The sequence below is a fragment of the Callorhinus ursinus genome, unplaced genomic scaffold (assembly GCF_003265705.2).
Source record: "Callorhinus ursinus isolate GAN/ISIS: 27379988/994484 unplaced genomic scaffold, GSC_fseal_2.0 scaffold4, whole genome shotgun sequence".
NCBI classification, from domain to species: domain Eukaryota; kingdom Metazoa; phylum Chordata; class Mammalia; order Carnivora; family Otariidae; genus Callorhinus; species Callorhinus ursinus.
In genome coordinates, this window is record NW_027397066.1 from 141424358 (window position 1) to 141445720 (window position 21363).

At 34.8% G+C, this 21363-nt stretch overlaps 1 protein-coding gene and 1 pseudogene across 2 annotated transcripts in view; both read right to left on the bottom strand.

Annotated features, from left to right (window-relative positions):
* Window positions 1-21363, bottom strand: part of SPOCK3 (SPARC (osteonectin), cwcv and kazal like domains proteoglycan 3) — a 466791-nt gene that overhangs the window by 240088 nt on the left and 205340 nt on the right. The gene's annotated exons all lie outside the window — the stretch shown is intronic.
* On the bottom strand, window positions 18123-20128 carry LOC112825955 (probable ATP-dependent RNA helicase DDX43 pseudogene; annotated as a pseudogene).

Sequence of the window (21363 nt, forward strand, 5' to 3'; positions counted from 1 at the left end):
GTTTTGCTTTCCAAATATGTTCTGTAAACTACCGTCTCTCACTTCTCCGCATTACCAGCATCTATCCCCAAGAGTTATTGGACTCACTTTCTAACTAGCTGCACCTAGATTTACACTCTTGCTTCTTAGGACATCTGTAGTGATCCTTTAGAAAGGAAAATCATTTCTTCTCCCTCTTTTGACCAAAGTCCTCCCATGGTTCACCTATTATCCTTAGGATAAAATCCAAACCTTTACATGGCTTACAAAGTCCTGTGAGATCTGAGAGCTGTCTACTTCTCAAAACTGGTATCTTACCTCTCGTCAAGCCACACCGGCCTTTTTTACAGGCACATGCCAAGTTTGTTCCCTATGCCTGGATCACTCTTCCCTTATATCTGAAAATCACAGATTTCACTTGGATAAGTTTTCCTTTGTCTGTTTTGAGAAGCTTCCTTCCACCACCCTTTCTCTCCCCCTTGTCAGCTCTATTTTCACCTTTTCATTCATTACCATCTTAAAGTATATTGAGTGTTATTTTATTTCTTTATTTCCTGTCTTTCACTCCAAAATGTGAAAGTGACAAAACTAGGGCTTTTTTCTGTCCTTTTAATATTGTAATCCAAGTGTCTTTATAAATGATGGGATCATGATACATGCTCGATATGTGTATTCAATGATGAATGAATTATGAATAAATGAATATAGTAGAAAGCTCTAATAAGATAAGAAAAAAATGAATTTGGCAACACACAAATTACAATACCTTATTAAAAAGTAGTTTCATTGCTTTAGCTGCATAAAAATTGTAAGTTAAGTAAGTGAAATAATTGCAAATAAAAAAAAGCCTCTATAGAAAAAATATATAATTTGCAGGAATTTTTATAATGTGCAAAGATGAAACAAGCAAGAGACAATGAAATAAAAAATGAAATACTTTTAAGAGATTTGCCTGCAAAAGGCAGTAAAAGTGCACAGTATGAATTAGAAGGGAACTGAAGGTAAAGAGAGGACATGGAGTTTTGCATAGTTATTGTTTTTTTAGATCATAGGAACTTGAATCTGTTTAAAGACTTTATTTATTCATTTGTCAGACAGAGAGAGAAAGAGAGAGCACAAGCTGGGGGAGCATCAGACAAAGGGAGAAGCAGGATCCCTTCTGAGCAAGGAGCCTGACACAAGACTTGATCCCAGGACCCTGGGATCATGACCTGACCTGAAGGCAGATGATTAACCGACTGAGCCACCCAGGTGTCCCGAACTTGAATCTGTTTATATGCTCAAATAACTAAGTTAGATATAGAAATATTTAAGATATTATGTGGAAGGATAATTACTGGAACAAGGATTATAGAGATAGGAAATAATAGGTCTAAAGTCTAGAACACAAGTTGAGGGATTTGGGTTGTATAGGAAAGACTGATGAAGGCTGTCAATAATAATAATAGTAATAAAAGCAATAATAATAAACAACACTGTTCTGAGTGTGTTTCACAACTATTAATTAAATTAATAACTCTATAAGTTAGTAAACTGAATGTCAAAGAGGAGGTCCCATGGGACAAAATCTGATGGCTGCTATTATCTCTGTGAACAAGACAATCAGTTAACCCAATGAGAACATAAAAAAAAAAAAAGTAAAATATGAAGCTTAACAAGAGTAGTTACTTTTACAACAGCAGTTTAGAGAAATAGAGACGAAATCAGACTCAGGAAACAGAGAATGATTACCAGAAATTGTGAATGGTCTAACTAAGAGTGGACAACATCTAGAGTGACATCACTTCTTATAACCACACGTCTCAATAATAATACCTGTACATGGAAGACATAGATTTTTGCCTTAAATATACTAATGAAAAGAGAGCTGTGTGACTCTGGGCAAGTCAGTTAATATGCAATGAACTATGGCAGCAAATAATGGAGGGTTTGACATCCAATAGACCTGAATTCAATTCTTAACTTTATTACTGAATAGTTGTGTAGCCTTTTTCAATTCCTATAAACAATCTGAGTTTTAATGCCTTTATCTATAAAATGAGGATAACAGTAGTACCTAACAAATTAGAAGTAACATGTGAAGTGCCTACAAATTTCCCAATAATCTTTTTAGCAATAAATATTTAGACATTGTTATTTCTGTGACTCTCAACCTCATTCTCATTATCATCATTTTCTTAATCATAACAATCATTGCCTTATACTTAGGACGCAGGATGGAATTAAATTATCTCTAAAGAGCTTTCTATGCAAAATTACTTCATTCTAGTTACAAACCTTATATAGATATCAGTGGATCCCAAGGCCAAAACAAGAAGGGGACCTAGGAAAGTGATCAACAATGTCCAGCACCTACAGAAGTTGGTTATTTATATTTGTCATTGAATCATAGCCATTTTAAATAATTATGCTTTGAACCTACAACTGGGACTTAAGACTCAAATCAATACAACTTATATGCTATTTGAATATAAAATGGGCAAAAATCTTCTTTATAATGTAGGTAAAATGCCTCTAACTTTAATGAGACCCCATAGTCTGAAGAAATTTTTTCTGAAAGCTCCCATCAGTGGTCCTCATTCCTTATATGCTATAATTTTATCAATAAGAGTAAACAAAGTGCCTATATTTGGGAATAAACTATGTGCAATTGCTAGGGTATATCATGTTCTGGGATGTCAATGGTACCTATGTGGCAAAAAGGTTATATCACGTCCAGATGAGGTCCGCAGTAGACAAGTTCTTTAAACCACACCCATTTCTTAATGATCTGGACTCTGAAGTGACAAGCATTCCATCTACTCTGGTTCAACATGCAAGAACTAGTCACATGACCTCCCACGTAAGGCCTAGTGGAAAGAGCTGCTGAGGACTGCAGTATGTGGCCTGGAAGCCACTTCGCAGCAATAAATCTACCATATAAAAGGGGAGCATGATCCTTTGTTGTAGGCTAGCTGGCCCTGCCAATAAGTGGATGTCAATGAATATAAATTACATATGCAAAATAAAATGAATAGAGATAAAATAGGAAGTATTGAGTTCCATATTTTGACTCTAGATAAGCCCAACATTAAAAATGTTTTAAAAATATTTTTAAAAAATTTAAACGAAATAAAGCGGGATTCTAGGAAAAGACAAATAATTTGCTGAAATATAGCAGCACATGACTCTAAATTATCTAATTATTTATCTACATTAGTCAGCTGTATGAAAAAAGGCTTTTTACTAACTCCAAAAATTTACATGCTCTGGTCTTTAATATCCATTATCCAAAGGACTATTTTCTCTCTACCAACATTTTGCTAGCATGAGGTTCAGCTGTAATATATCCAAAACGTTGGATTCCTTAATAAAAACTTGGTGATAGAAAGTTTGGGTTTAATATTTTAAATGTCATGTTTAAAGTTAAGTGAATTCATAGCAGAATTGATCATTAGAAATAAGTTTAGGAATAATAATAATATTACATTTTCTAAAATGCTAAGAAATAAAATTGATTACTTAGAAAGGGAAGTATTTAGAACAATAAAAATGCATTTGATGAGACTACCAAAAACAAAACATGTAAAACAGTAATTAGACTCATCACATCACCTGTCCATCAAACATCAACTACTTTAAAAAGGTCTAAATAATAAGTGAGAATAAGTAAATTAGGCACATTTTGTTATAGTTTAAATATCTAGCACATCTTTCCCAGTATGAGGACTCTTTAAACTTCCTTATCTTATAATAAAACTATCCTACTGTCTGAAAAAATAAAAAACAGTTCCAAAAATGTTATTGGTACAGTCGAATTTCTTTAATTTGCCAGTATTTTTAAATCATGCTTCACCATGTAACAACTTAGAAAGAATGATTGGTATTAAACACCACTATCTTCACAACCCATCCATTATTAAAGACACATATATTTGTTCTTAAAACTGAGAAGAGATAAGACTATATCTATACCATTTTTTTTAATTAAAACTTTATTTCCTTAAAGCAGTTTAAGGTTCACAGAAAAATTGAGAGGAAGGTACAGAGATTTCCCATATACCCCCTGCCCTTACATATGCATAGATTCCCCCATTATTGACATCCCTCAACAAAGGGGTACATTTGTTACAGTTGATGAATCTACATTGATACATCAGAATTTCCCAATCTCCATAGTTTACATTATGGTTCACTTTTGGTGCTGTGCATTCACTGGGTTTAAACTAATGTATAATGACACGTATCCATCATTATGTCAATATACAAAGTAGTTTCACTGCCCTAAAAATCCTTTGTGTCCCACCTATTTATCTGACCCTGTGCCCTCACCCCAATCCTTGGTAGTAACTGATCTATGGTCTCCATAGTTTTGCCTTTTTCAGAATGTCATATAGTTGGAATCATATAGTATGCTGCCTTTTTTGACTGGCTTTTTTGCTTAATAACATGCATTTAATATTCCTCCATGTCTCTTCATGGCTGATATCTCATTGATTTTGGTGCTGTATACTATTGCATTTTCTGGATATACTACAGTTTATCTTACCATTCACATACTGTAGGGCATCTTGGTTGTTCCCAACTTTTAGTTGTTTTGTGGATATGATTTCAACTCAGTTGGGTAAACACCAAGGAGTGCGATTGCTGAAACATGGTTAAATTATGTTTATTTATGTAAGAAACCACCAAACCATCTTAAATCCTCATTAGCAATGAACAAGAGTTCCTATTGCTTTGCAACCTCACCTGTACTTGATGTTTTCAGTGTTCTGAATTTTGGTCATTCTAATACATATGTAGTGGTATCATGTCATTTTAATTTTTATTCCCTTGATGATACAATGTGGAGTATCTTTTCATATGCTTACTTGCCACCTATATATCTTCTTAGGTGTATCTGTTAAGGTCTCTGGTACATTTTTAAATCATGTTGTGTGATTTGCTATTTAGTTTTAAGAGTTATTTGCACCCCAATGTTTATAGCAGCAATGTCCACAATAGCCAAACTGTGGAAAGAGCCAAGATGTCCATCGACAGATGAATGGATAAAGAAGAAGTGGTATATATACACAATGGAATATTATGCAGCCATCAAAAGGAATGAGATCTTGCCATTTGCAACGACGTGGATGGAACTGGAGGGTATTATGCTTAGTGAAATAAGTCAATCAGAGAAAGACATGTATCATATGACCTCACTGATATGAGGAATTCTTAATCTCAGGAACAAACTGAGGGTTGCTGGAGTGGTCGGGGGTGGGAGGGATGGGGTGGCTGGGTGATAGACATTGGGGAGGGTATGTGCTTCAGTGAGCGCTGTGAATTGTGTAAGACTGTTGAATCACAGATCTGTACTTCTGAAACAAATAACGCAACATATTTTAAGAAAAAAGAAAAAGAAGAAGATAGCAGGAGAGGAAGAATGAAGGGGAGTAAGTCAGAGGGGGAGATGAACCAGGAGAGATGATGGACTCTGAAAAACAAACTGAGGTTTCTAGAGGGGAGGAGGGTAGGGGGATGGGTTAGCCTGGTGATGGGTATTAAAGAGGGCACATTCTGCATGGAGCACTGGGTGTTATGAACAAACAATGAATCATGGAACACTACACCAAAACAAATGATGTAATATATGGTGATTAACATAACAATAAAAAATTTAAAAAAAAGAGTTATTTGTATATTTTGGATAACATTCCTTTATTATATGTGTTTTCTGCAAATATTTTCTCTTGGTCTGTGGTTTGTCTTCTACTTATGTTGTCTTCTAGGAATTTTATAGTTTTGTGTTTTATATTTAGGTTTGGGATCCATTTTGAGTGAATTATTGTAACAGATGCAAGATCTGTGTTTAGATTCTTTTTTTTTTTGCTTTTGGATGTCCAGTTGTTCCAGCACCATCTGTTGAAAAGACTACCTTAGCTTCATTGCCTTTGCTTCTTTGTCAAAGATTAGTTGACCACATTTATCTGAGTCTCTTTCTGAGCAATCTATACTATTTCCTTTTTTTTTAAGATTTTATTTATTTATTTCGACAGAGAGAGAGAGACAGCGAGAAAGGGAACACAAGCAGGAGGAGTGGGAGAGGGAAAAGCAGGTTTCCCGCAGAGCAGGGAGCCTGACGCAGGGCTCGAATCCCAGGACCCAGGGACCATGCCCTGAGCCAAAGGCAGACACTTAACGACTGAGCCACCCGGTGCCCCTATTCTATTTCATTTATCTATTTGTATATTCTTTTGCCAATACCATGTTATCTGGACTACTGTAGCTTTATTCTAAATCTTGATGTCAGGTAGTATCTGTTCTCCAACTTTGTTCTTCTTCAAAATTGTGTTGGTTATTTTGGGTCTTTTGCTTTTTTCATATAAACTTTAGATTTAGTTTATCGATGTCCACTGAGTAACTTCTTGGGACTTTGATTTGGATTGCATTGAATCTATAGATGGATTTGATAAGAACTGACATCTTGACACCATTGGATTTTTCATCCATGAACATGGGGTATTTCTCTATTTATTTAGTTATTCTTTGATATTTTTCATCAGTTTTGTAGTTATCCTTATACAAATATGGTACATATTTTGTTAAATTTATCCCTAGTATTTCATTTTGGGGGTGCTAAGGTTAATGGCACTGTGTTTTGTTCTGCTTTCATTTTGACTTATAATTTACATATAACATTGTGTAAGTTTAAGGTGTACCGTAGGTTGATTTAATACATTTATATATTATGATATGATTATAACCTTAGATTTAACTAACACCTCTATCCTGTCACATAATTATTATCCTTTTTTTGTGGTGAGAACATTTAGGATCTAGTTTCTTAGCAACTTTGAAGTATATAATACAGTATTGTTCACTATAATCACTTTGCTATACATTAAATCTTCAAATCGTATTCATCTTCTAATTACAAGTTTATGCCCTTTAACAACATCTCTCCAGTTCCCCAAACTCCAGCTCCTGGTAACCACTGTTCTACTATCTGTTTCTACAAGTTTGGCTGTTTTAGAGTCCAAATATCAGTGATATCATAGAATATTTGTTTTTCACTGTCTGGTTCATCTCAATAAGCATGATGTCTTCAAGGTGCATCCATGTTGTCAGGAATGGCAGGATTTCCTTCTTTATCATGGATGAAAAATATTCCGTGTATGTATACATTACATCTTCCTTAACACTTCCATTTACAGTGCATGAGGGTTCCCTTTTCTCCATACCCTCACTTACTATCTCTTATCTTCTTGATGATAGCCATTCTAACAGGTGTGAGGCAATATCTCATTGTGGTTTTAATTTCCACTTCCTGAATGATTTAAGTGATGTTTTCTGTACATTGTTTTCTGTATACATTGGCCATTTGGATGCTTTTTGAAGAAAAAATGTCTATTCAGTTCTTCTGACCATTTTTAAATCAGATTTTTTGTTATTGTTGTTATTGAATTGTCTGAGTTCTTTATATATTTGGATATTAACCCCTTTCTGGTATATGGTTTGTAAATATTTTCTCCCATTTCTGAGGTTGCCTTTTCATTTTGTTCATTGTTTCATTTGCCATGCAGAGGATTTTTAGTTTGAGGTAGTCCCACTTGTTGATTTCTGCTTTGGTTTAGGTTAGTTTTCTTTCTACCTGATCTGTGTACTTTTATTTCCTTTTCTTGTTTTCCTGCATTAGCCCTTGCCTTGTACTTGATCTTAGAGGGCAAGCTTTGAGTTTCTCACCAATAAGTATGATATTAGCTGTAGGTTTTTTGTAGATATTTTTATCAAGTAGAGGAAGTCCCTCCCATTCCCAGTTCACTGAGTTTTTATCATGAATGGGTGTTGGATTTTGCCAAATGCTTTTTCTGCATCTATTGATATGATCATGTGATTTTATATATATACCAATTTTAAGTCAAGAACAAGCTGTAACACTTGGTAATTCAAAATTACTAATATCTAAACAGTATTTTTTTACAGGCAAAGACGAGATCATACAAGTGTCAAGATACATTGTTTGAAGCAGAGAAATTGGTACACTCTACTTATAGGGAATTTGACCATATCTATCAAAATTTAAATATATTTGCTGTTTTACTTAGGAACTCAACTGCTAGGAATTCATGGCAAAAATATACACACAAACATATGCAAAGATGCATGCTCAAGAGTGTTGTAAGTAGCATATAAGACAAAAAAACTAGAAATAACCTTAATGTCCATTGATAAGACATTGTTTAAAAAAATTATGGTACATATATGTAATGGGTATGTTTATGGCCATATAAAGGTGTATGATAAAATCCATATGCTGAATCGCAAACGTGAAGAAAAATAAGTTAATAAAACAAAGCACAATAACATGCATAAAATACTCCCATTAAGAGATCATTATGTTTGTATGAATGTGTGCATGTAGAAAATTTGTGCAAGAGTGGGAGTGAAACTGCGTGGCTGGTGAAGGAAGGAATACAATACGCACTCCCATTTCTATCATATGAAGTTCTTTTCTTATCCACATGTTATTTTTGTAAGATTTTAAATTTTAAAAATAAAGAAAATTTTAAAAATTGGTATAATTTATAGAATCTTTATATAGTATTTTCCTACTTTTTCACATTTAGTTAGTAAATGATCATGGTTTTTCTCTGTTCATTCAAAATAGTAAATTATAACTATAGAAACAGATTTATATTTAGAAAATCAAGAATCATCATTGCTCTTAATAGGCAATTAATTTTAACTTCCTTAGAGACAATGGATGGGATATTATTTAACATAAAAAGCATCTATTTAACCTATGAAAATAGAGCTACCATATGACCCAGCAATTGCACTACTGGGTATTTACCCCAAAGATACAAATGTAGGGATCCGAAGGGGTACGTGCACCCCAATGTTTATAGCAGCAGTGTCTACAATAGCCAAACTATGGAAAGGCCAAGATGTCCATTGACAGATGAATGGATAAAGAAGATGTGGTATATATACAATGGAATATTATGCAGCCATCAAAAAGAATGAAATCTTGCCCTTTGCAATGACGTGGATGGAACTGGAGGGTATTATGCTGAGTGAAATAAGTCAATCAGAGAAAGACATGTATCATATGATCTCACTGATAGGAGGAATTCTTAATCTCAGGAAACAAACTGAGGGTTGCTAGAGTGGTGGGGGGTGGGAGGGATGGGGTGGCTGGGTGATAGACATTGGGGAGTGTGTGTGTTATGGTGAGGGCTGTGAATTGTGTAAGACTGTGGAATCACAGACCTGTACCTCTGAAACAAATAATACATTATATGTTAAAAGAAAAAAAGAAGAAGATAGCAGGAAGGGAAAAATGAAGGGGGAGAAATCGGAGGGGGAGACGAACCATGAGAGACTATAGACTCTGAGAAACAAACTGAGGGTTCTAGAGGGGAGGGGGGTGGGGGGATAGGTTAGCCTGGTGATGGGTATTAAAGAGGGCACGTACTGCACGGAGCACTGGCTGTTATATGCAAACAATGAATCATGGAACACTACATCACAAACTAATGATATAATGTATGGTGATTAACATAACACAATAAAATAAATAAATAAATAAATAAATAAATAAATAAATAAAACAATTAAAAAATAACCTATGTAATTAGCTCTCTTTCTATAAATCAGAAATCTAAGTAATGGAATTGGACTTTGAACCTGAGTATTTTAGTCTTCATCATTTAAAGATTTGGCATAGGAAACATTAAGTTCCATCTAAACTACCTCTTAAAAGTTACCTTCTTCTTAAATTATCCAGGTTTTCCTTTCTTCCAAGGTCACTATCCTCTTGTTTATTTTGGAAGCCATGCTTCATTAAGCAATATATGAATCCTCTTTGTTTTTTCTCTCACTGTCTTCCCTGCATAACAGACATTCATGAAGCAAGAACTGGATCGCAGAGAAAATTGCTTACATGTGAATGGATGCCTTATGATCGTTGTTTATAGTATGCAATCAACTGAGTTTTATCTATCCCCTGTGTCATTACAGTGTAGGCTTCTTTCAGTTGGCTGCTCATATTGCCCTTCTCTATTAACCAGCATAATTCAAACCATGTTCTCACAGCTGAAATCTAGGTATCAGGAGACTGAGAAGTATACACAGAAGTACATTAATTAAAATCTTTACAAACTTCAAAGCCAGTATGCTAGGAAAAAATCTCCACTCAGATTCAGCATTTCCTTCCTCCAAATACAAGGAGGAGCTAAGCTAAGCAGAAATGTACAAGTCTTTGGGCCCACTAGGGAAATAAGAGCTATCTGAAAAGACAGGAAAGGACTTATCTATAGCCAGTCATAAATGGCAGTATTAGAAGAGGAATTTAGTGCACATGAATACTTCTCATATATTTTGAGCTATTTGGTCTGAAGTCCCTCTTTTCTAGGCATAAGGATATGAACAGTGGTAAATGTTATTAACTAAAAAATCATGAAAGGTAGTGAATTTGTTCAAAACATAGCACCTTAATAACCTCAGGAAAGCAAAAGTATGTTTGCTTCCTTGCTATTTCCCTGAGGTATCTGTCCCTCACATTTTTCCCGAACACAAATATAACACATTGTTCCCATTCTCTCCATTCTCAATCGGCAAAATCATGTAACTCCTTTTACCTGAAAAACAAAGTAACCTGAAATTTCATCTCTAATAGTCATGTCAGATGTCATTCTTTTTTTTTTTTTTTTGCAAATACAGTGTCAACTGCAGCTCAACCTTAAGCCATTAAGTGTATAAACAAATTACTATAATAAAGGTAGATAAAATTGTTTTTCATGTGCTATGGGCACAATGATAAAGGAGAATTTAATTCTACCTTGTGCTAGGAAACGTGTGGGAGAAAGCTGGAGAGAGATTTCTCAATAATTAAAGTTTATTGAGTGCTTACATTGTGCAAAGGGCTTTACACAAATTATGTCTTTAATTTTCACAAAAACAAAGGGAGATAGTACAATTATTATCTCTACTTTATAAACAAGAAAACTGAGTCTTGGGGAGTTTAATATGCTCAAAATCATTTTGCTACCAAGAGATGGAGACAAACTTCAAAGCCAGCCAGTCATTTCAAATTACATACTAGAAACCATCATACTAAAAACCTCTTCGGAAATGGAGTGTCTGCCAGAACAAGGGAATAAATGGACAGAACATTTCCTAGGAAAAAATCTCAGACATAGCAAAAGTCTATGATTATAAAATGTATAACACATTTAGGAAAAAGTAGTAGTAACTAATCCCTACACAATGCCTACTATGGATTAGGTACTGTTAAAATTGTTTTTGTATATTAACTCATTAATCATTAAATCAACATCTTCAGAAAGTACCATTATTCTCATCCCTATTTTACAGAGAACTGAAGCACAGAGAATTCAATTAACCTGCTCAAGACCACACAGCTAGCAGAGTGGGGCTAGACTATGAAGTCTGGTAGTCCTGCTCTGGCCTCTGTGCTCTGTTACCTCACTCCACACAAGTGAATTTCCTACTGTGATAAGACTGCAATGTGCCACCAGGAGAAGGCTGTGGAGGATGCCGTAAGGCTACCTAGGTCTGAATATAAGGGACTATGCTGGGGATTTGGGACTTTAATCAACAAGCCCCTGATTTTCAACAGGGTGTATTGTGCTGTGTATTAAAAATATAGTCAGTGTTGTCTTATTTTTATATTTGAGAAACAGGTTTTTTGTTTTTGCCAATGTACAGCACCTGAAGTAAAAGCTGACCACATTATAATGATTGATCTAAATGTTCAGTCTAATGAATTAAATTTTCTTCTTATGAACAGTACTCAAGTATCTAGGAATTATGCCCTCTTGAAGGTGATATCAGAATACAGAGAATCTAAAAATTGCATGTTCATCAAAAAAAAATATGCTGAGAACTTGTATATTAGGCAAGAGTTAGTGATTTTTGTTAAGATGTATAGGGTTGTTGTAAGATAAAATGATTTAACATCTATAAAATATATAGAAGAGTGTCTCATTTATATGACATTTCTATAAGTATAAATATTAGGTACCAAAATATATAATATAATAATTAAAAGAACAAATTCTGGAACCTCAATAACCAGGATAAATGTCCAAGTCTTTCACTTGAGCAAATTATGTAAATTCTGTGCCTTGGCTTTTATCATTGGTAAAGTGGGGGTAATAACTTTAACCCACTTCCCCTCACAGTGTTGTGAGATTAAATTAGTTATGCATACATATGCAAGCATGTGTGTGTGTGTGTGTGTGTGGTCTATACCTATATGTATTCATCTGCACATATATATACACATTAGAAAAGTTCAAGAAATAATGAAACACGATTAATTTTAGGTATTGTCTGTGTTTTAAAGAGTTAAATTAATTCATTATCCAAAATACTATGACCTGCATTTAAATGTAATTAATATTAAAAAATAATGTAAACCATGGATTTTGGATGATAGTGATATGTCAGTGAAGGTTTATCAAATATAACAAATGTACCATCCTGGTGGGAGTTGTTGGTAATGGAGGAGGTTATGCATATGTGGGGACAGAGGGTATATGGAAATTTTCTGTAACTTTTGCTCAGTTTTGCTGCAAACCCAAAAATGCTCTAAAAAATGAAGTCTATTTTTAAAAAAGTGTTGTAAAACCTCTCTATACTATATACTAACTGAAAGATCTATGGACAGTAAGTACTAAGAAGTTATATAAACATCAATCCATAAACATACAAACAATTATCTGTTCTAACTTATAATTATAGAAAGAAATGTATATATATAAAACATAAACTTGATTCCAAAACCTAAATCTTCCCCTTTAATCTAGCTAGCTAGCTAGAATCTTTCTGTATAATTAATCTCAAGCAGAATACCGAGAAATTTTGAGCTTCAGTTTTTGTTTCTATCAATTGGGCATAATAATCTTCAGCCTAAAACTTTTAGAGTGTTGTAAAAATATATAAATTTAAGGCATTAGTAAAAAACTTTGAATGTATTAAGTGTGCAGTAAATGCAGCATTTCATTCTCCCTAAGGGAAGTACCAGTGCATTCATATACAACATAAGCTAAATCTTATATAAGTACAAGGAATGTTATTTTAAAATAGTTATGAGTTCAATTTCATTCAACAAATACTTTTGAGACTTTACTATAAATTAAGCCCTGTGATTAAATCTTTCCATCATAAATATTAAAACATTACAGCAATGGAAATATAAATACCATAATAATACATTTAATAATTATATAAAGAAATTCAGATCTTTCAAAAATGGCCATTAAAGTTATGAATGCTAAAAGTGCATAGTTTAAATAGAGGAGTTTTAGGACTCACATTCTTTTGACATCTGTTTTTAATAAATAGCATTTTAAATTAGTTTCATCATTCTTTTATATAATGCCTTATTACAAGGCCCAAAGCATTTCCTTATTGATTCTTTTTCAACCTTTGGTGTAAATGGTGCAGAAATTAACATAGCTAGTTTTGTCCTGCAATAACTTCTTCAACCTTACTCTGTCATGTTATGCCAAAACTTTTTTTTTTTTTAATATCAGCAGCATCCATTGACTGGGGCCTGAAACACGGATCTAGAAATAGTGTTAATTATCTGCAGCTGCACAGGCAGCAAAGAGAGCATAAAACACTAGGCTTCTTGCTCACAATGTACAAAAACAATGAAACAAAAACCCTCAGCTGTAAGCATCTCCAGAGCTCTTCCCCATGATTACAATATAAAGTGGGTAATTTTCAAAGCCTGGCAATCCCATCATATATTTTATATCAAACATCTAAATTTTAGAAAACATGATGCAGTTTAAGTTTTTCTGATTGTTCATAAAACCATTTTGTCTTAATTGGTGATAATAATGCTAACAGAAAATCAGCACAAGCACACAGGTATCACACTTGTTTGAGGCCAATTCTTCACAAAAAGTCTTTAGGAGACAAATAGCCAAACGTGATTTTTCAACATGGCTTATTTGGAGAGTTTACAGCCTTCTCCACTTTGGCAATAGTGTTCAAAGCTAGTGTAAAACACATCATGAGCCTCCCAATCAGTCTATTTCTCTGATTCCAAAGACAAGTAGTGTTAATTAAAGCATTAGCAATTGTTTCAATTATTTACAAATCTAAGGCAAGGGTCTACTAGTTTCCTAAAACCAATTGTTAGGGGCTGTACTCTTCCTCATATCTTTATATACTCCTCTCACTTTTTTTGTTGGCAATTATTTGTTTATTCATTCAATCAATATATCTATTTTTTGAGGTCAAATTGGTATATAACATTATATAATTTTCAGGTATACAAAATTATACTTTGATATCTCTATACACTACAAAGTGAATACCCCCAAAAGTCTAGTTACCACCCATCACCACAAAATATACCCCCTTCACCCATTAGGTAATCATTAGTCTGTCTCTGTATCTATGAGTTTGTTTTTGTGTTATTCTGTTTATTCATTTGTTACATTTCTTTTAGATTCTGCCTATGAGTGAATCATACAGTATTTGTCTTTCACCACCTGATTTATTTCACTTAGCATAATACCCTTAGGTTCCACGCATGACAAATGACAAGATTCCATTTATTTTTAGGGCTGAATAGTATTCCCGTGTGTGTGTGTGTGTGTGTGTGTGTGTGTGTGTGTGTGTGTGTGTGTGTAGCATACCATCTTTATTCATTTATCCATCAGTGGATACTTAGGTTTTTCCATAACTTGGCTATTGTAAATAATGTGCAGTGAACATGGACATCCAACCATCTTTTCAAATTAGTGTTTTCATGCTATTCAGATAAATACCCAGAAGTGGGATAGGTGGATTATATAGTAGATCCATTCTTAATTACTTGGGAGAATTTCCATATATTCTTAATAATTTGAAGAATTTCCATACTGTTTTCCATAGGGATTGCAACAATTTACATTCCCACCAACAATGTATAAGGGTTCCCTTTCCTCCACATTCTCTCCAACACCTGTTATTTCTTGTGTTTTTGATAATAGCCCTTCTAACAGGTGTGAGGTGATATCTCATTGTGATTTTGATTTACATTTCCCTAATAATTAGTGCTTATGAAAATTTTGTCATGTGTCTGTTGGCCATCTGTATGTCTTCTTTGGAAAAATGTCTATTCAAGTCCTCTGCCCATTTTTAAGTTTTTTTTTATTGTTTAGTTGTATGAGTTTTTTTATATATTTTGCACATTAATCCCTTATAGGATAAATGACTTGCAAATGTCTTCTTCCATTCAGTAGATTGTCTTTTCATTTTGGTGATGATTTCCTTTGCTGTGTAGAAGCTTTTTAGTTTGATGTAGGCCCATTTCTTTATTTTTGCTTTTGTTTCCTCTGCCCTTGGAGTCAGATCCACCAACTGCTAAGATGAATGTCAAGGACCTTCTCACCATGTTTTCTTCTGGGAATTTTATGATTTCATGTCTTACATTCAAGTTGTTAATCTACTTTGAGTTAATTTTTGTGTGTGGTATAATACAGTCGTCTACTTGCATTCTTTTGCATGTGGCTATCCAGTTTTCTCAGCACCGTTTATCAAAGACACCATCCTTTCTCTGTTTTATGTTCTCGACTCCTTTGTTGTAAATTAATTGTTCATACATGTGTGGGTTTATTTTCTGGGCTCCCAGTCCTGTTCCATTCATCTGTGAATCCACACCATACTGTTTTGATTACTATGGCTTTCCAGTATATTTGAAATTAGGGAGCATAATACCTCCAGTTTTGTTCTTTCTCAAGATTGTTTTGGTGGTGTCATATATATAAATTTTAGAATTATTTGTTATATTTCTGTGAGATTTTCATAAGCATTTCATTGAACCTGTAGATTGCTTCTCTGGTTTTGGAATTAGGATAAGGCTAGCCTCATAAAATGAGTTTGGGAGGGAGCCTGGGTGTCTCAGTTGGTTAAGCAACGGCCTTTGGCTCAGGTCATGATCCTGGAGTCCCGGGATCGAGTCCCGCATCAGAGTCCCTTCTCAGCAGGGAATCTGCTTCTCCCTCTGACTCCCCCCTCTCGTTCTCTCTCTCTATCTCATTCTTTCTCTCAAATAAACAAATAAAATCTTTAAAAAGAAATAAAATAAAATGAGTTTGGAAGTATTCTTCCTCTTTAATTGTTTGGAAGGGTTTGAGAAGACAATGTATTAAATATTTGAATATTTGACAGAATTCAGTAGTGAAACCATTGGTCTTGGACTTTCATTTCTTGGGAGATTTTTATTACTAATTCACTATCACTAGAAATTAGTTTATTCAGATTTTCTATTTCTTCATAAGTCAGTCCTGGAGGATCGTGTGTTTCTAGAAATTTATCTATTTCATCTAGGTTGTCCAATTTGTTAATATAGACTTGTAGTATTTTTTATGATCATTTGTATTTCTATGGTATCAACTGTAACTTACTCTTTTATTTCTGATTTGATTTATTTGAACCCTCTGTGGTTTTTTTTTTTTCTTGGTTGGTCTAGCTAATTCTTTGTCAATTTTGTTCAAAGAACCAGTTCTTAGTTTACTGATTTTTACTATTGTCTGTTTACTCTCTATTTTACTTATTTCTACTTTGATCCCTATTAATTCCTTCCTTCTATTAACTTTGGAATTCATTTGTTCCTCTTCTTCTAGTTCCTTTAGGTGTAAAGTTAGATTTTTTATTTGACATTTTTTTCTTTTTTCTTGAAGTAAGCCTTTATTGCTATGAACTTCCCTCTCAGAACTGCATTTGTTGCATCCCATAGGTTTTGGTATGCCCGATTTTGTTTTCATTTGTCTCTAGGTCTTTTTTTTTTTTTTAATTTCTCCTTCAATTTATTCAATGACCCTTTGGTTGTTCAATAGCACATTTTTTAATCTCCACATTTTTATGTTTTTTTCCTGTTTTCAATTTGTAATTGATTTCAGGTTTTACTCCACTGTAGTTGGAAAAGATACTTGACATCATTTCAACCTTCTTGAATTTATTGAGAATTATTTTGTGTTCCAATATGTGATCTACCCTGGAGAATATTTCATGTGCACTTAAGAACAATATATATTGTGCTACTTTTGGATGGGATGGTCTGTATAAAGTCTATCTGGTCTAATGTATCATTTAGGTCTGATGTTTCCTTATTGAGTTTTTGTCTGAATAATATATGAAATGATGTAATTCTGATGTTAACATCTACTATTAATTGTATTGCTGTCAATTCCTCCCTTTAGGTACATTAATATTTGCTTTGTATATTTAGGTGTTCTTATGTTAACTGCATAGATATTTAAAATTGTTATATCCTCGGGGCACCTGGGTGGCTCAGTCCTTAAGCGTCTGCCTTCAGCTCGGGTCAAGATCCCAGAGTCCTGGGATCAAGCCCCGCATAGGGCTCCCTGCTCCGTGGGAAAGCTGCTTCTCCCTCTCCCACTCCCCCTGCTTGTGTTTCCTCTCTCGCTGTGTCTCTCTGTCAAATAAATAAATAAAAATTAAAAATAAATAAATAAAATTGTTATATCCTCTTGTTGGATTGTCCTCTTTATCATCATGTAATGCCCCTCTTTGTCTGTTATACAATCTTTATTTTAGTCTATTTTCTATGATATGAGTATAGCTACACCAGCTTTCTGTTTCCTTTTACATAGAATATCTTTTTCCATCCCTCTTCTTTCAGTCTGTGTGTGACCCTACTTCTAAAGCGAGTCTTAGGGCACCTGGCCAGCTCAGTTGGAAGAGCATGTGACTCTTGATCTTGGTGTCATGAGTTTGAGCCCCACATTGGGTGTAGAGATTACATAAATAACTAGTTAACTAACTAATAAATAAACTTAAAAAAATAAAGTTAGTCCCTTGTAGACAGCATAATAGATGGATTAGGTTTTTTCTTTTTATCATAAAAAAACATTTATTTGTTAACAGTATCTTTCACTGCCATGATATCTGAACAGGCTTTCAACTCTTTAAAGACTGACCTTAATATAACAACATTACAGGAGATAAAATTTATATTTTTAAATAAGGATAGTAAAAAGTGAAAAATGTAATGCTACATTCCTTAATATCCATGAAAAAAATTTTAACTCGTTTAAATACTTTGTATTTTATTAAAGTATAAAATACCGAATTCTACATTTTTAAACACTATTATTTGAAGAATCACTTATTTCTTCATAGTGCCAGCATGTTTCCCATACTTCCATATATCTTGAGACCTCCTCTCAGGGGGCTGGTACCACTTTTCAACAAGGGCATTAATAATAAAACTTCTGGGGTTTTCCTTGGGGTCTCCTCAATTTTTTCTCCATTTCTTTTTTCAGTTTATTCACCTCGCACCCCTTGGCCATTGCCACAAGATCCTCTGGGATACTCTGTTGTGCTCTTTCCAGAATATTAATTAACTCTCCAGCAACCCTCCAGTCATTTCTAGTGAGGACAGTAATAGATATCCCAGTTCTCCCTGCTCTTCCAGTGTGCCCTACTCTGTGCACATATTCTTCGATGTTCTGGGGGAAATCATAATTATAGATGTGTGTGATATCAAGGACATCAAGACCCTGAGATGCCAAGTCGGTGGCAATCAATATTCTTACTTTACCTGTTTTAAAGTTTTCTAATGCCCTCTCTCGGTCACTCTGCTCCCTATTACCGTGAAGGGATTCCACTGATACATGTCGCAGAATCAGGTCGCTTGATAGGTGGTCAGCAACAGCTTTTCTGCTGACAAACACTATGACTTTGTCTTTGGGAGACAGGCTTCCTAGAAAAGTTTGGATATGAGATCGTTGCTCTTCTTCGGTGGTGACAATTATGTTTTGTTTCACGGTACTTACCACCACTAGATCCAAAGTACCAATTTATACAATCATTGGCTCTTTCAAATAAGTCTGTGCAAGTCGACGGACAGCATATGGCCACGTTGCACTTGTCATAATAGTCTGCCTGTCTGGGCGCACATCTAATAAAATCTTCATTATCTGGGGTTCAAATCCCATATCTAGCATCTTGTCGGCTTCATCTAAAACCAAGTAGTTTACATTTCTGAGGTTAACAAAGTTATTCATTTGTAGATCATTCAGTCTTCCAGGAGTTGCTATAATAATATCTACTCCTTTTTTCAGATCTTGTATTTGTCCATTTTTATCTCCACCGCCATATATACACACATTTTTGAGGCCTTTATATGAATACTCGGAACATTCAGCTTCCACTTGAAGTGCTAACTCGCGCGTAGGTGTAAGGACTAACATGCCGGGTTCATTCCTTTTTCCACTAATTACAAGCTGTGAATCCAAGTGTATAAATCCGGGCAATTTAAGTAGGACAGTGTTTTCCCGGTTCCAGTTTGGGGTATTCCTATAAGATCTACATCTTGTAAAACTATCGGCCATGACTGCGACTGGATCTGTGTTGGCTTTTGAAAGCCTGCCTTTTTAATGTTTTCCATAACCTCAGGATAACACTGAAAAGCATCCTCAAATTTACAAGTAGGATTGGGTATACGACACTTCTCCCCTTCTTTCAAGTCATCACACATTATAGTATAATTTTCTTTCCTCCAAGTGTCTACTTGCACTTGTGACATTGAATTTGTTGCTTCTGACTCCACGTAAAGGTTTTTCTTAATTGGTGGTAATCTTCCCATTTTTTCCCCCCCATTTCAAAGCATCTTCTCGAATTTGATCCCAATCAATCAATGGCTGATTCTCTGTAACATTACTATCTGTCTTTACATCTCTTCCAACATAAGGTTGGAATGCAACAATATCAGTTCCGAGTTTTTAATTGTAATTTTCTTGTTTTTTAACATTATCTATCACTGTTTTGGCCTTCGCCTGCATCACCTTGTTGCCAAAGATGCTGATCTCCGCTTCTTCTGAATGACCTTTTATTATCTGTATTTTCGTATTTGTTGTACTTTTAGTTTTGACCCTCCACGACCGATCACAGCGCCGACCCACACGTTATTCAATCCAAAGCAAAGCGGCGGTTCTAGGAGGCCAGCGGCCACAGGTTGCTGGAGGTCAGAGGGGTTCCTCCAGCCGCCACCTCTGCCGCCCCTACTGGCCTCCTGACCTCTTCGATTCAGGTCCTCCGTCGGCCTCCTTTCCGGAGCATGGGACACTGCCGAGTTTCGCCGGCAAGCAACGACCCATGAGGAGGCGTTGGCGCCTGCTTCTTGCTTCGACATGGTTCCGTGAGGAAGATCCTGTGCGTCCGACGTCGCTCCGGTCTGGCTTTCCACCACTCCACGGTGCCGTCGTAGAGTCTTCTACCGATGGATTGTGTTTTATCCATTCAGCCACTCTATGTCTTTGATTGGCGAGTTTAGTCCACTTATATTAATAACAATTATTGATAGGTATGCACTTATTGCCATTTTGTTAATTGTTTTCTAGCTGTCTGTTCCTTTTTCTCCTTTCTCTTCCTTTGTGGTTTGGTGATTATCTTTCGTGTTATGTTTACATTCCTTTACCATTTTCTTTTGTATTTTTACTATAAGTTCTTGCTTTGTGGTTACTATGAGTTTCACATATAACATTCTATGTATGTAACAGGTGGTTAAGTGATTTTTTTTTATATATAGATCTTATTTATTTATTTGAAAGAGAGAGAGAGAGAGCAACAGTGAGAAGCTGACTCTCTGCTGAGCAGAGAGCCCAATGTGGGGCTTGATCCCACAACTCCAAGATCATGACCTGAGCGGAAGTCAGATGCCCAACAGACTGAGCCACCCAGGTACCCCTAAGTTTATCCTTTTATATTATACATCCCTTAATTAGTTAATGTAGTTTTAGTTAATTTTACTACTTTTGTCTTTAACTTTCATACTTGTCTTATAATTGATTGATTCACTGTCTTTAATATATATTCACCTTTTCCAGGGACATATTTTACTTTCATATGTTTTCTTGTGATTAATTAGGGCCATTTCTTTTCTACTCACAGAGGTCCCTTTAACATTTCTTGTAAGGCTGGTTAAGTGGTGATGAACTTCTTCGCTTTTTGCTTGTCTGGAAAACTCTTAATCTCCCCCTTTAATTCTGAATGATAACCTTACAGGGTAAGGAATTATTGGCTGAAAATTTTTTCTTTCAGAATTTTGAATATATCATGCCACTCCCTCTGGCAAGCAAAGTTTGTGTTGAAAATTTTCTGATAGTGTTTTGGGTTTCCCTTTTATGTAACAAGTTGTTTTCTTCTTGCTGCTTTTAAGATTTTTTTTTCTTTTTAACTTTTACATTTTAATAATGTGCCTTAGTGTGGATCGCTTTGTGTTCATCTTGTTTAGAACTCTCTGGGCTTCTTGGACCTGTATGTCTGTTTTCTTTCCTGGATTAGGGAAGTTCTCTGCCATAGTTTCTTCAAATAAGTTTTCTGGACTTTTCTCTCTCTTCTCTTTTTTACACCCCTATAATACAAATG